The 12046-nt window shown below is 34.3% G+C and overlaps 1 non-coding gene across 1 annotated transcript; it reads right to left on the reverse strand.

Moving 5' to 3' along the window:
• Nucleotides 1-266: 266 nt before the first annotated feature.
• TRNAI-GAU lies at nucleotides 267-340 on the reverse strand. The gene has a single exon. It is a non-coding gene; the product is annotated as a tRNA-Ile (tRNA).
• Between the last annotated feature and the right edge of the window lie 11706 nt (nucleotides 341-12046).

The following is a 12046-nucleotide window of genomic DNA, read 5'->3' on the forward strand; positions in this document are numbered from 1 at the left end:
AAAATAGCCCGAATTTCATCTCAACATTATAGGTAGACATAATTTCAATCTCTAGTTTTAAAGCCTCTCTCTCATTTTTAGAAAACTTGGAAACCAATATTAATTGTGCTTTCTCAAATCACATACCACCGATTTTCCAGTTTAGATAAGCCTTGGTAATCTGCCTAACCATGATTTATTATCATGACTTCTGTGATACATTAACTTTTTAACTTTTAAACGTATTTTATTTTATTTTATTTTATTTTATTTTATTTTTTGGCAGCTGGCTGGTACAGGGATTGAACCCTGGACCTTTGTGTTATCAGCACCATGCTCTGACCAACTGAGCTAACCAGCCAGCCAGATATATAAACTTTTTTAAAAACCTAAATGATATAAATATGACTGAAGCCTTCTTATGTTACTAGCATGGGATGTTGTGATTATTAACATCAACATAATCATTCCAAAAATTATCCCAGGAATATTTAGAGGGTGTAAAAGAACTCACTATCTTAAGTTCAAAAAATTAGAGTAATCAGTGCTACTAGACATTTCTATTTCCAGTTCTCTGTGTATCAATTATTTTTGTTACAGCACATCGGTATTAAGATGAAAATGAAAGGTATACCCTGTCCACATCAAGGGACATAAGACATGTTATTATGTCATAGTTATCCAGCCAGCAATTCCCATAAATCTCTGATCCTAAATGGCGATGCCACATTCTTACCATACCTATTTATCTACCTACCTCGTATTGAAGTTCCTGCATTTGCAACTAGAAAATTGCCGTGTAATTTATTGCCCTTTGCCATGTGGGAAGGCAAAGGGCAATTTCTCATCTGTAATTTTGGAATAAGTATTTAAACAGCTGTGTTATAGTGAGAACCAAGTGAGGAAGAACACAGGAAAGCACCAAACACTGGGCCTGACCTAGGGTAAGGTATTCAGTAAATGCTTGTGGAAATGGAATCTGTGAATGACAGCACCATTTTTCATAATGCCTGCATTATTTAAGATGGAGCTGAATCAGAAAACCGTCCTGCTAGTTTTCCCACTCTTCACAGTGCTGCCCTACAGCTGCTGTTTAACAACCTCAATTAGAAAAATCAAAAGGATCATCTTTAGGAGCCTCTGGGAAGGCATTTAACCTCACGTTAATGCACAACCTGTTGACCCACCTTTTATCAAGGCTCACTTCAGACGCTTCAAATGTCCATGAAGATTAAGCAACTAAGACTTCTAAAAGGTACAAGGGGACTCATCTCCTGAGCACGGCAATCAGGCAAGCATTCCCAGACACCAAACAGCATCAGCACACATAACTCTTCTGTTTCTAAAACAAGATGCTCCCAAAGCTGAGATAATTTAAAATAAATTTCTTCTGTAGCTAAAATCCTAGTCAGTAAACATTTTTGTAAGGAATCATAACTCAGTCTTAATAACTACTTAATGTTAAAATTTAAAATATAAAGATTAGTTTCCTTTTCCCTTTTTCTTTCAGGCCAAGGGAGGAAATTCAAATTCTCTATAATAACAGAAGTGACTTTCAACAAAAAATCAATGCTGGTATATATAAAACTATGTGAAGATATCTAGATTTATAGTTTTGCAAATTCTAGGAAGTTTTTTACATAAATACTAGTGCCATTTTTTACCCAAAGATATTAAACATATGATGAAGTTTTCATTCATTCTGGATTTTTTGAAACACTGTATGGACAAAAAAAAAAGCGTAACTTTGTCAGTGCCTCTTTTTCTCTTGGAAATATTTCCATAGTCTAAATAAAGAACTATAGTCAAACGTGAAATCTGGCTTTGAATTGTTTTTAAATCAGTAGTAACTTTTCTCTATTAGAATCACTCTTGCATTCTGCTCACATAATAAAAGTATTTTCAATGTAACGCGAAGGCTCTCTACTTAGGAGAGTTCTTTGCTGATTTGCAGGATCAGTGAGTCCTTTTATAAGTGTCCTATTCCCCCAACTAATTCTCATAGTCATTTGAATGCGCTCTCTAGATTCCTCTTGAACCCCAATGCAAAATAGGAAGGATATGTTCAAACTTTTAATTTGGGGTCTTTTAATTTTTTTCAAATTTCATATAAAAAAAGTTAATAAAGTATTTTCCAGATATCATGCTAGTATGCAGGATGTGGAGATTTGTACATGAAAAGCAATGACTTTGAGTCAAGAGAAATGAGTGTAAATCACTTGTTAGTTTTGCGATCTGAAGCAACTATTAAAAACTCTCTGTCTTAGTTTCTTCATCAGTAAAATAAGAGCACCTTCAGGGAGTTGCTGTGAGTGTTAAAATGAGGCAGTGAGTATGGAAGACTTTGGACAGAGAAGATGCTTACCATGCTGCATGAAGGGAAGGATTTACAGGAAAACTGGTCTGTCTTTCCTATTAGATTGTAAGCTCGGTGAAAGCAGAATACACATTGGCCATTTCATCACTGTGTGCTGGGAGCTAACTATGGTCAGCTCTTGGTAGGCATTCAATAATAGTTTAATTTAATATGCTTGCATTAATATCTGTTTTTCCTTTTTATTCCGATAGAATTTCTATTACAGAAGTTTAATGGATATTATACTTTCTATTGTATACTATTTCTATTCTTTCTATTATATAATACTATAGTCCTATATTATAAAAATATCAATTATTCAAATATCGTATAATAGTTATCTATAGTAGTCATTTAAATATTGTTTGGTCTAAATAAAATCAATGTACAGTCAGCCCTCCATATCCATGGGTTCTCCTTCTATGGATTCAATCACCGCTGATCAAAAATATTGGGGAAGAAAAGTTGCATCCGTACTGAGCAAGTACAGACTCATTGTTACTCCCTAAACAAACAGTACAATAACTATTTACATAGCATTTACATCATATTAGCTATTATAAGTAATATAGAGATGATTTAAAGTACATAGGCAGATGTGCATAATTTATATGCAAATATTAAGCCAATTTACCAGAATATCCATTGGAAGTCTTGGAACCAATCCCCCATGGATACTGAGAAAAGACTTTACCTTTATTATAATGTGAAAAATAATGTGCTAACTGATGTGAGTGACATAGACAATAATAATAAAAGTTATTATGTAATTAACTACATGCAGATACTCCTCTAAGAACATTAAATGTATTTAACTATTTAATCTTCATAAGACAGATCCCGTTATTAGCCTATTTTACATATAAGGAAAGTGAAGGAGTAATCTATAGATGATCTCATAGCTAATCAAAAGTTAAAGCTGGACTGTGAGCTCAGGCATCTAGCTTTAGAAAAGTATCATTAGCCACTCTTTCTATTTCCCCCCTTTAAGGAATAACCCATAGCCTCTGTCTTAAATGAGGGAATGATTGCCACCTCTAATTAAGGTGGAACATAATGAGGAAGAGGAAGGAAAAAGGGGAAGAAATGATTATTGAAGCTCTAGACATATTTCAATTTAAACTTTTGAAAATTATTCAGCCATATAAACAGACTAAAGAAGAAAAATCACATAATCACTTCAATTGATGGAGAAAAGCATTTGACAATATCTGATATCCATTTATGATAAAACATCTTAGGAAACCAGGAATATAGGGAATTCCTCAATTTGACAAAGAACATCTACAAAAAACCTACAGCTAATATATGTAACGGCAAGAAACTGGACATTTTTGAAGGTGCTAAGACTGGGATAAAAGCAAGAATGTCCTCTTTCACAAGTCCTATTAAACACTGTACTAGAAGCCCTAACTAGTGGATTAAGATAATAAAAGCATTAAAATGGTACACACACACACACACACACGTGCACACACACACACATACATATACATATGTATGGGAGAAAGAAATAAAACTGCCTTTATTCACAGACAATATGATTACATAAAATATCTCAAAGAATCACAAAATACAAAGTTAATATATAAAAGTTGCCTTGCTATATATCAGCAATGAAGAATTAAAAATTAAAACTTATAAAAATTTACAATAGCACTGAAAAAAAGGGAGAAATATTTAGCTATAAATCTAACAAAATACATATAGGATATATATGCAGAAAATTACAAAACTGATAAAAAATAGAGAAAGATCTAAATAAATAAAGTGATAGTCTGTGTTTATGGACTAGAAGACTCATCACTGTCAAGATTTCATTCTTCCCAACCTGATCTATACTTACAAAACATTACAAATTATAATCCCAGCAAGTTATATTTGAGATATTGGCACATTGATTTTAAAGTTTATGTGAATAGGAAAAAGACCTAGAATAGCCAATACAATACTGAAGAAGAATAAAATTGGATGACTTTACCTAATTTCAAGACACACTGGAAAGCTACAGGAATCAAGACAATGTGGTATTGGCAAAAAAGTACACATAGAGATCAATGGAACAGAACAGAGGGTTCAGACAAAGCAACTGATTTCGGACAAAGAAGTAAAAGCAATTCAATGGAGAAATGATGGTCTTTTCAACAACTGGATATACATAAGTAAAATATTGAACCTAGATGCAGATGCTCCACATTTCACAGAAATCAACTCAAAATGGATCATAGAACTAAATGTTAAATGAATAAATATATATTACTATGTATAAATTAATATTTATATAAAAATTAATATAAATTATATATATAATTAAATATATATATATGTAATTTCCACAGTAAAACGTAGGAGAAAATCTATATGGCCTTGAGTTTGGTAATGACTTTTAAGATAAAACACCAAAAGTACAATCACTGAAAGAAAATAATTGGTAAGATAAACTTCTGCTTTATGAAAAACACTGTTAAGAGAATGAAAAGACAAGCCACAGACTGGGAAAAAATATTTATATAACACATATCTGACAAAGGACTTATATCCAAAATATACAAAGAACTCCTAAAACTCAACAATAAGAAAATAATTTTAAAAAAATTTTTAAAAATTGGTTAAGAATATTTATGAGATACAAAGCTGATTGTCACCACTCATGCCCAAGATGTGATGGCCAGATCCATACAGGCAACTTTACCAAAAATTTCAATTATACCCTGTATCCCCCACCCAATTATCCCCGACCTCCCTCCCCATCTCCCTTTTCCCCACTCTACGTTGTATCCCTAGGTGTGCCCTCTCCCTTTGCAAGTCCAACACACCACTGTGGACTCTCTTTCCTTCCTTCTTTCTCTCATAGCTCCCACTTCTGAGTGAGTACATGCAGTATTTATCCCTCTGTGCTTTGCTTATTTCACTCAACATAAGTTTCTCCAAACTCATCCATGTTGTTGCAAACAGGAGAATTTCATTCTTTTTTATGTCAGAGTAGTATTCCATGGTGTATATATACCACAGTTTCCTTGTCCAATCATCCATCGGTGGACATTTAGGTTGGTTCCATATCTTGGCTATTGTAAACAGAGCTGCAATGGATATGGGACTGCAGGTATCCCTTCAACATGATGATTTCCATTCCTTTGGGTATATACCCAGAAGTGGGATTGCTGGATTATATGGAAGATCTATCTGTAGTTGTTTGAGAAAGCTCCATACTGTTTTCCATAGTGGCTGTACTAATTTATAGTCCCACCAATAGTGTAGGAGCATTCCCTTTTCTCCACACCCTCGCCAGCATTGGTTATTCACTGTCGTTTTGATTACAGCCAGTCTAACTGGGGTGAGGTGGTATCTCAATGTGTTTTTAATTTGCATTTCCCTTATGACTAGTGATGTTGAGCATTCCTTCATGTATCTGTTGGCCATTTGTACATCTTCCTTTGAAAAATGTCTATTCAGCTCCTGCATCCATTTTTTAATTGGGTTATTTTTCTTTTACTGTGTAATTGCTTGAGTTCCTTGTGTATTATGGATATTAATCCGTTCTTGGAGGCATAGTTAGCAAAAATTTTCTCCCATTCTGTAGGTTGTCGTTTCACTCTGTTGATTATTTCCTTTGCTGTGTAGAAACTTCTTAATTTGATATAGTCTTATTTGTTTATTTTTTCTTTTGTTGCCTGTGCTTTCGGTCTCAAGTTCATAAAGTCTGTGCCTAGACCTAGTTCCTGAAGTGTTTGATCTATATTTTCCCTTAGTAATTTTACAGTTTCAGGTCTTATACTTAAGTCTTCAATCCTTTTTGAGTTGATTTCAGAGTATGTGGTAAGAGATGCATGTCTAGTTTCATTCTTCTGCATATGGATATCCAGTGTTCCCAGCACCATTTATTTAAGAGGTAGCCTTTTCCCCAATGTAGGTTTTTGTTGCCTTTGTCAAACATCAGATGGCCTTAAGCCTGAGGGGTGATTTCTGGGTTCTCTATTCTGCTCCACTGGTCCAAGTGTCTATTTTTATGCCAGTACCATGCTGTTTTGGTTACTATAGCTTTGTAGTATAATTTGAAGTCAGGTAGTGTTATGCCTCTGGCTTTACTTATTTATTTATTTTTTGCTCAGGATTGCTTTGGCTATTCAGAGTCTTTTGTTTTTCCACATGAATATTAAGATTGTTTTTTGCTTTTCTGTGAAGAATGTTATTGGTATTTTGATGGGATTGCATTGAATCTGTAGATTGCTTTGGGTAGTATACACATTTTCACAATGTTAATACTTCCAATACAAGAGCATGGAATATCTTTCCATCTTTTTGTGTCATCTTTAATTTCTTTCAGTAGAGGTTTGTAGTTCACATTGTAGAGATCTTTCACCTCCTTGGTTAAATTGATTCCTAGGTATTTTATTTTATTTTTTTTGCAACAGTTAAAAAATGGGCTTACTAAGAAAACAAATTTTAAAATGGGCAAAAGATCAAAACAGATACCTTAACAAAGAACATCTACAAAAGGCAAATAATCATTTAAAAATATACTCAACATCATTTGTCAATAAGAAAAAACAAGTTAATAAATGAAATACCACTACATAGTTACAATGGCTAAAATCCATAAAACAACAAAACACACACATACACACAAATCCTGACAATTGCTGGTGAACATGTGAGGCAACAGGAACTCTCATTTATTGCTGGTGGGAGTGCAAAATGGTACATCTACTTTGGAAAAGAGCTTGGCAGCTTCTTACAAAGCCAGACATAGTCTTATTATAAGATCCAACAATCATGTTTCTAGATATTCATCCAACTGATTTGAAAATTTATGTCTATACAAGAACATGCATTGGGATGTTTAGGGCAGTTTTATTGATAATTATCAAAATATAGAAGCAACCAAGTTGTCCTTAAATAGATAAATAAACAATGGTACATCCATACAATAGAATTTTTTAGCAATAAAAACTAATGTGCTAGCAAGCCATAAAAAGATATACGCATTAAATGCATATTGCTAAGTGAAAAAAAACACTCTGAAAAGTATATTACTACATGATTCCAATTTTATGACATTATGGAAAAGGCAAAATTATATATAAAGACAATAAAAAAAATCAGTGGTTGTCAGCGGCTTAGAGGTGGTGGTGTGGAAAAATTGAAGTATGGGGGATTTTTTAGAGTAGTGAAACTATTCTGTATGACACATTAATGGTGAATACATGACACTATGAATTTATCAAGACTCATAGAACTTTACAGCACAATGAACCTTAGCATATGCAAACACACTTACACACACACACACACACACACACACACACACTCACACACACTCCCCACTTAGGAGGTCAGGGAATCCTGGGATGGAATATAGAATGTGACAAAACAATCTCGCTGTATTACAAATGTACAGAACTACCTAACTAAAGGGCTGGAGGGGAAGGGGTATTCGTCTAAGTAACTTTTGAAATGAGTGAGCTCTGTAAAACTTAAGGCAAAAGAACTGTACTCTAGTTGATAAAATTATTTCCCAAAAGGTATATTTTAACAATTCTGAAACTGCTATACACACATACTAGAATTAAACAATTAAGTAAATGGGTAGTGGATGGCTGGGAGCCAGGTCTCTCACTTTTAGAGGCAGAGGATACGGATAAGCAAGTTAAGGAGGTTAGAATGACCCATGTGGTACTGGATAAAAGTAGGAGACATCAGTATGAACTTATATTTTACTTAATATGGATACAGATAATTATATATAGAAATATTTACAGATATGTGCATATACATGGGTCAGTGTATACCCATATATTTTCTTACCTTGTAAGCTGAGAGAACCTAGAACCAATAACACCTGACAGCAAAAAGAACACCTAACACCCAGTTCTTAGTTACAATACTATTCTCCGATAAAAGGAACCAGAGATTTGTGGAAAAATATCTGATTCTATGACTGGAGTAGAAAATATACAAGATGAACCTGGAACATCTTATAGTACCACAAATTTAAAAAATCTAAAAAAAAATTTTTTAAACACTAATAGAAATATGTCAAAAAGACACAGGATCTAACTTAAAGAGCTCCCAATGGCCTAAAGACATGATAACAAAATATAATACATCACATAATATATAAATATAAATATAATTCTGGGTAGAATCCTAAAACAGAAAAAAGACATTAGGTAAAAAATAGGGAAATCTGAATAAAGTAAGGACTTTAGTTAAAAATATTTATTACTAATAGTTCATTAACTATGACAAGTGAACCATAATAATATATGTCATTAATAGCAGGGAAAACTGGATGTGGCATATATGGGAACTCCTTTTATTATTTTTGCAATTTTTCTGTAAATCTCATACTGTTCCAAAGCTAAAAGTTTATTAAAAATTGCATTAAAGACTCAAAAGAACCAAAAGACATATTATGGATTGATCTTATTTAATTCCTTACACAAATTTCTGTGTCTTGCTTTAATATTCTAGAAGAAATAACATCTATATGGCCCACAGTTTCAGATACTCTGAAATATACCTTTCTTAAACTTCATGTAATTTTATGTACATATCTCACATGTATAAGACATTGTGGCCACATAGCAAGAGCTAACAGATGGTGTTGCTTAGGTGTCAGAAACTATTCTAAGTGATCTTCATCCATTCACTCTTTGAACCCCCAGCAACCTTGTAAGTGTAGGTCATCATTATTACCACCACCCACATTTTATAGATGAAGATACCAGGCATAGGAAGCCCCAAATTACACAGCTAGTGATCAGAGAGCTATCGTTTCCAGATTCTGTGCTCTTTACCACTACCTTGTACTGCTTCCCATTTTACTATGGTCGTGTATGTTCAAATAGGCAAAAAGCAAAAGCCTAATTTTATCACAATTCTCTTACCCTTCAGATTAATACAAATTTAATATAATTTCCTCTGCTCAAATTTTATTCAACTACTCCTTTTCTGGCATATATGACATTCCATGCTTTGTAAAATAATTCGTTGATTACTAATGCAAAACCATACTTGGACTTAGGTGTTATCATTCCCCAAAGAAAGGTGTGTGCTTCAGGTATTTTGCCAGGCTTAATTAATACATAAAAACTATCACATCTTGTTCTACTATTCTTTGTTTTTTGATGTATATATTGAAGAAAAACATTTCCTGGCATGTCTATTCCTCAACATCCAAAATCATTCTAAGGAATATAAATGTAGGGAAGAGTAAACTTTAATGGACTAGTTCAAGTAATTTGAGGAGTTAATTTGATTTCTAAAATGTATATACTTTATACATCACTTTATTTTTGTTTCCATTTATCACATTTTCTTAAATACTAAGGAGATATAAAATTCTGGAGTCAGAATGGATTCTCTAATCCGTCCCATTACTTTACCAACGAAGCCGCACTATGAGCAGATGCTTGGGACAGGGTGTAGAAAGACTGCACATGATGGGTGCCTGCAACATAGTTATTCCCTGAAAACAATGAATGTTTTTGAAGGGGGGAGATTCAGATACAAGCATAGTTCGAAATGTTTGTGGAAAAATAGAATTGAAAGATAATACAAATCTTTCTGTGAACTTTTTGAAGTACCCACATATGTTCTTTTCTACAAATTTTCTTGAAACTCCTCCATTTTCAGTGCTTCCCTCTTTTGTACTGGTATTGAGACCATATTAAATCTATTCTAATACACTTGCCAGCAGCTGTAGGCATTAGAATGGGAAACATGTTTTCCTTTTACAGATGGGAACCCTGAAGATTAGACATGGAAAGAGGTTTTTTAAAGCAGTGGTCCTTAACCAGAAGCAGTTTTGTTCCCCAGGGAACTTTTAAAAATGTCTGGAGACATTTTTGTTTTGACATCTTGAGATTCAGGGGTGATATCGGCATATAGTGGAGAGAGACCAGGGATGCTGCTAACCATCTTACAATGAACAGGAGAGCCCACCCGCCCCCCCGCAAAAAAAAATTGCACAGTTCAAAGTGTCAATTGCCGAGGTTGAGAAACCCTGAGTTGCCACACACGATTAGTTACCTTTCTATGTGTCTGGCAGTAAAGGAGAAGGTTATATTAATAAATAAACTGTGAGTAATTAAATCACTTTGTATCTTGCTTGTCATGATGGAGCTGAGACTGAAAATTCATGATAGTGACAACTTCAGTTAACTTTCTATTATATAACACACTGGGTTCAAAAGTCCAGTCAAATAATCATCATCTGGACAAACTTCCACATGTGGAAATGGGTTTCAACTCTAGTTGAAAATGCAAGAGTCACACAGAATAATTAATTATGCCTCTAAAAATTAATTCTGTAATCATCAGAAACTGCATTAACATAGGGATCCTACAAAAATGAATACTACTCACACTGAGTTGGTCAGGACAAAAAACAAGGAGTCGATAACAAAACAGCTAAGCATGCCAATAGCAGACCTACATCATCATTCCACAATCCTCCTATTGTATCCAGGTTTGGGTTTCTTCTTGAGGAACTCAGTCTTGGGGCCATGAGGGTTTCACCTAAGATCAATCCACAGAAATGTGCCTCCAGGAAGTTCTTCAAGGTGTAGCTTTGGGGGAATCATGCAATGACAATGATTTGAATGGATCCACATTGACAGCTGGAGAGACCACAGAACAAGGGTAACTAACTCATCTTTCAGACAAAGAAATAGAGGTTCTGAGGTGAAGAAGAGTGACTGGTCCAATGCCAAACAAAAAGTGAATATCAAGTGAATATTGGGGCCAGAATCCCGGTCTCCTGAAGAGCCTGGCCCCAGGAAACTGACAAGAGATGTGCAAATTAAGTAAATGTATACTCTACCTGTTGTATTTGTTCTTTGTTGGGTTTTTCATAATGTAGATGATTTATCCCACATAGTAGAAAGCATACTGAAATGGTTTTCCAGGATATTGGAAGTATAAAAAGAAAAAGCAATTTCCCCAAGATCACAAAGCTAGTAAGTGGCAGAGTATAAATTTAAATCTATGTCATTTCATCCTTAGTCCAAAAATTTAACTGTTTGGGACACTCAGTGTGGCACCAGGAGTGATGAGGTAGAGAAAGGGAGGCAAAAGTTCCCATGACATTGGAGATAAACAGCCAAGGACTTTTCTTGATAAAAGTATACAGACACAATACATAAATGTTCAGGGGGAAGAAAAAATATCCTCATCTGTTTTTAATACTTACCCTCCTCTCCTTCCATTATCTGTCCCATAAAGTGTTTGATAATATCTCAAGTGGACCATTCAGTATAAATATTACATCAGCAAGGAGATGATTTTGGCACACTTTCACATACGCATGATTCACGAAAACCCCAGAAGTCCATCAATGGACCCTACATTCTTTAGATGAAGAGTTTTTGTGGTAGAACAAGCTCTGTCACTAAGTATATGTATTAACTTGAAGAAGCCAAATGAACCTAGGGTCTCAGTTTCTCCATGTATAAGAAGGCAGATATGGACAGTGGCCACTCTGTCATTCAATGCTGCTGACAGAAGTAGCAGACCATAGTGGAAGGTATTCCAGGAGTCAGAAAATCCCATCTTCCACTTCCTGGCCATGTGATTTAAGGAGTTTATGTCTCCTCCTTGGGACTTCTGCAATTGTAAAGTGCGGAGTGAATGCAAAATGACCTGTAGGTACTTTTCAGCTCTAATGTTTTGAGATTCTTAATTCACCACTAAGTATATGTATTAACT

Source organism: Galeopterus variegatus, unplaced genomic scaffold (genome assembly GCF_000696425.1).
Source record: "Galeopterus variegatus unplaced genomic scaffold, G_variegatus-3.0.2 Scaffold1269, whole genome shotgun sequence".
NCBI lineage: Eukaryota > Metazoa > Chordata > Mammalia > Dermoptera > Cynocephalidae > Galeopterus > Galeopterus variegatus.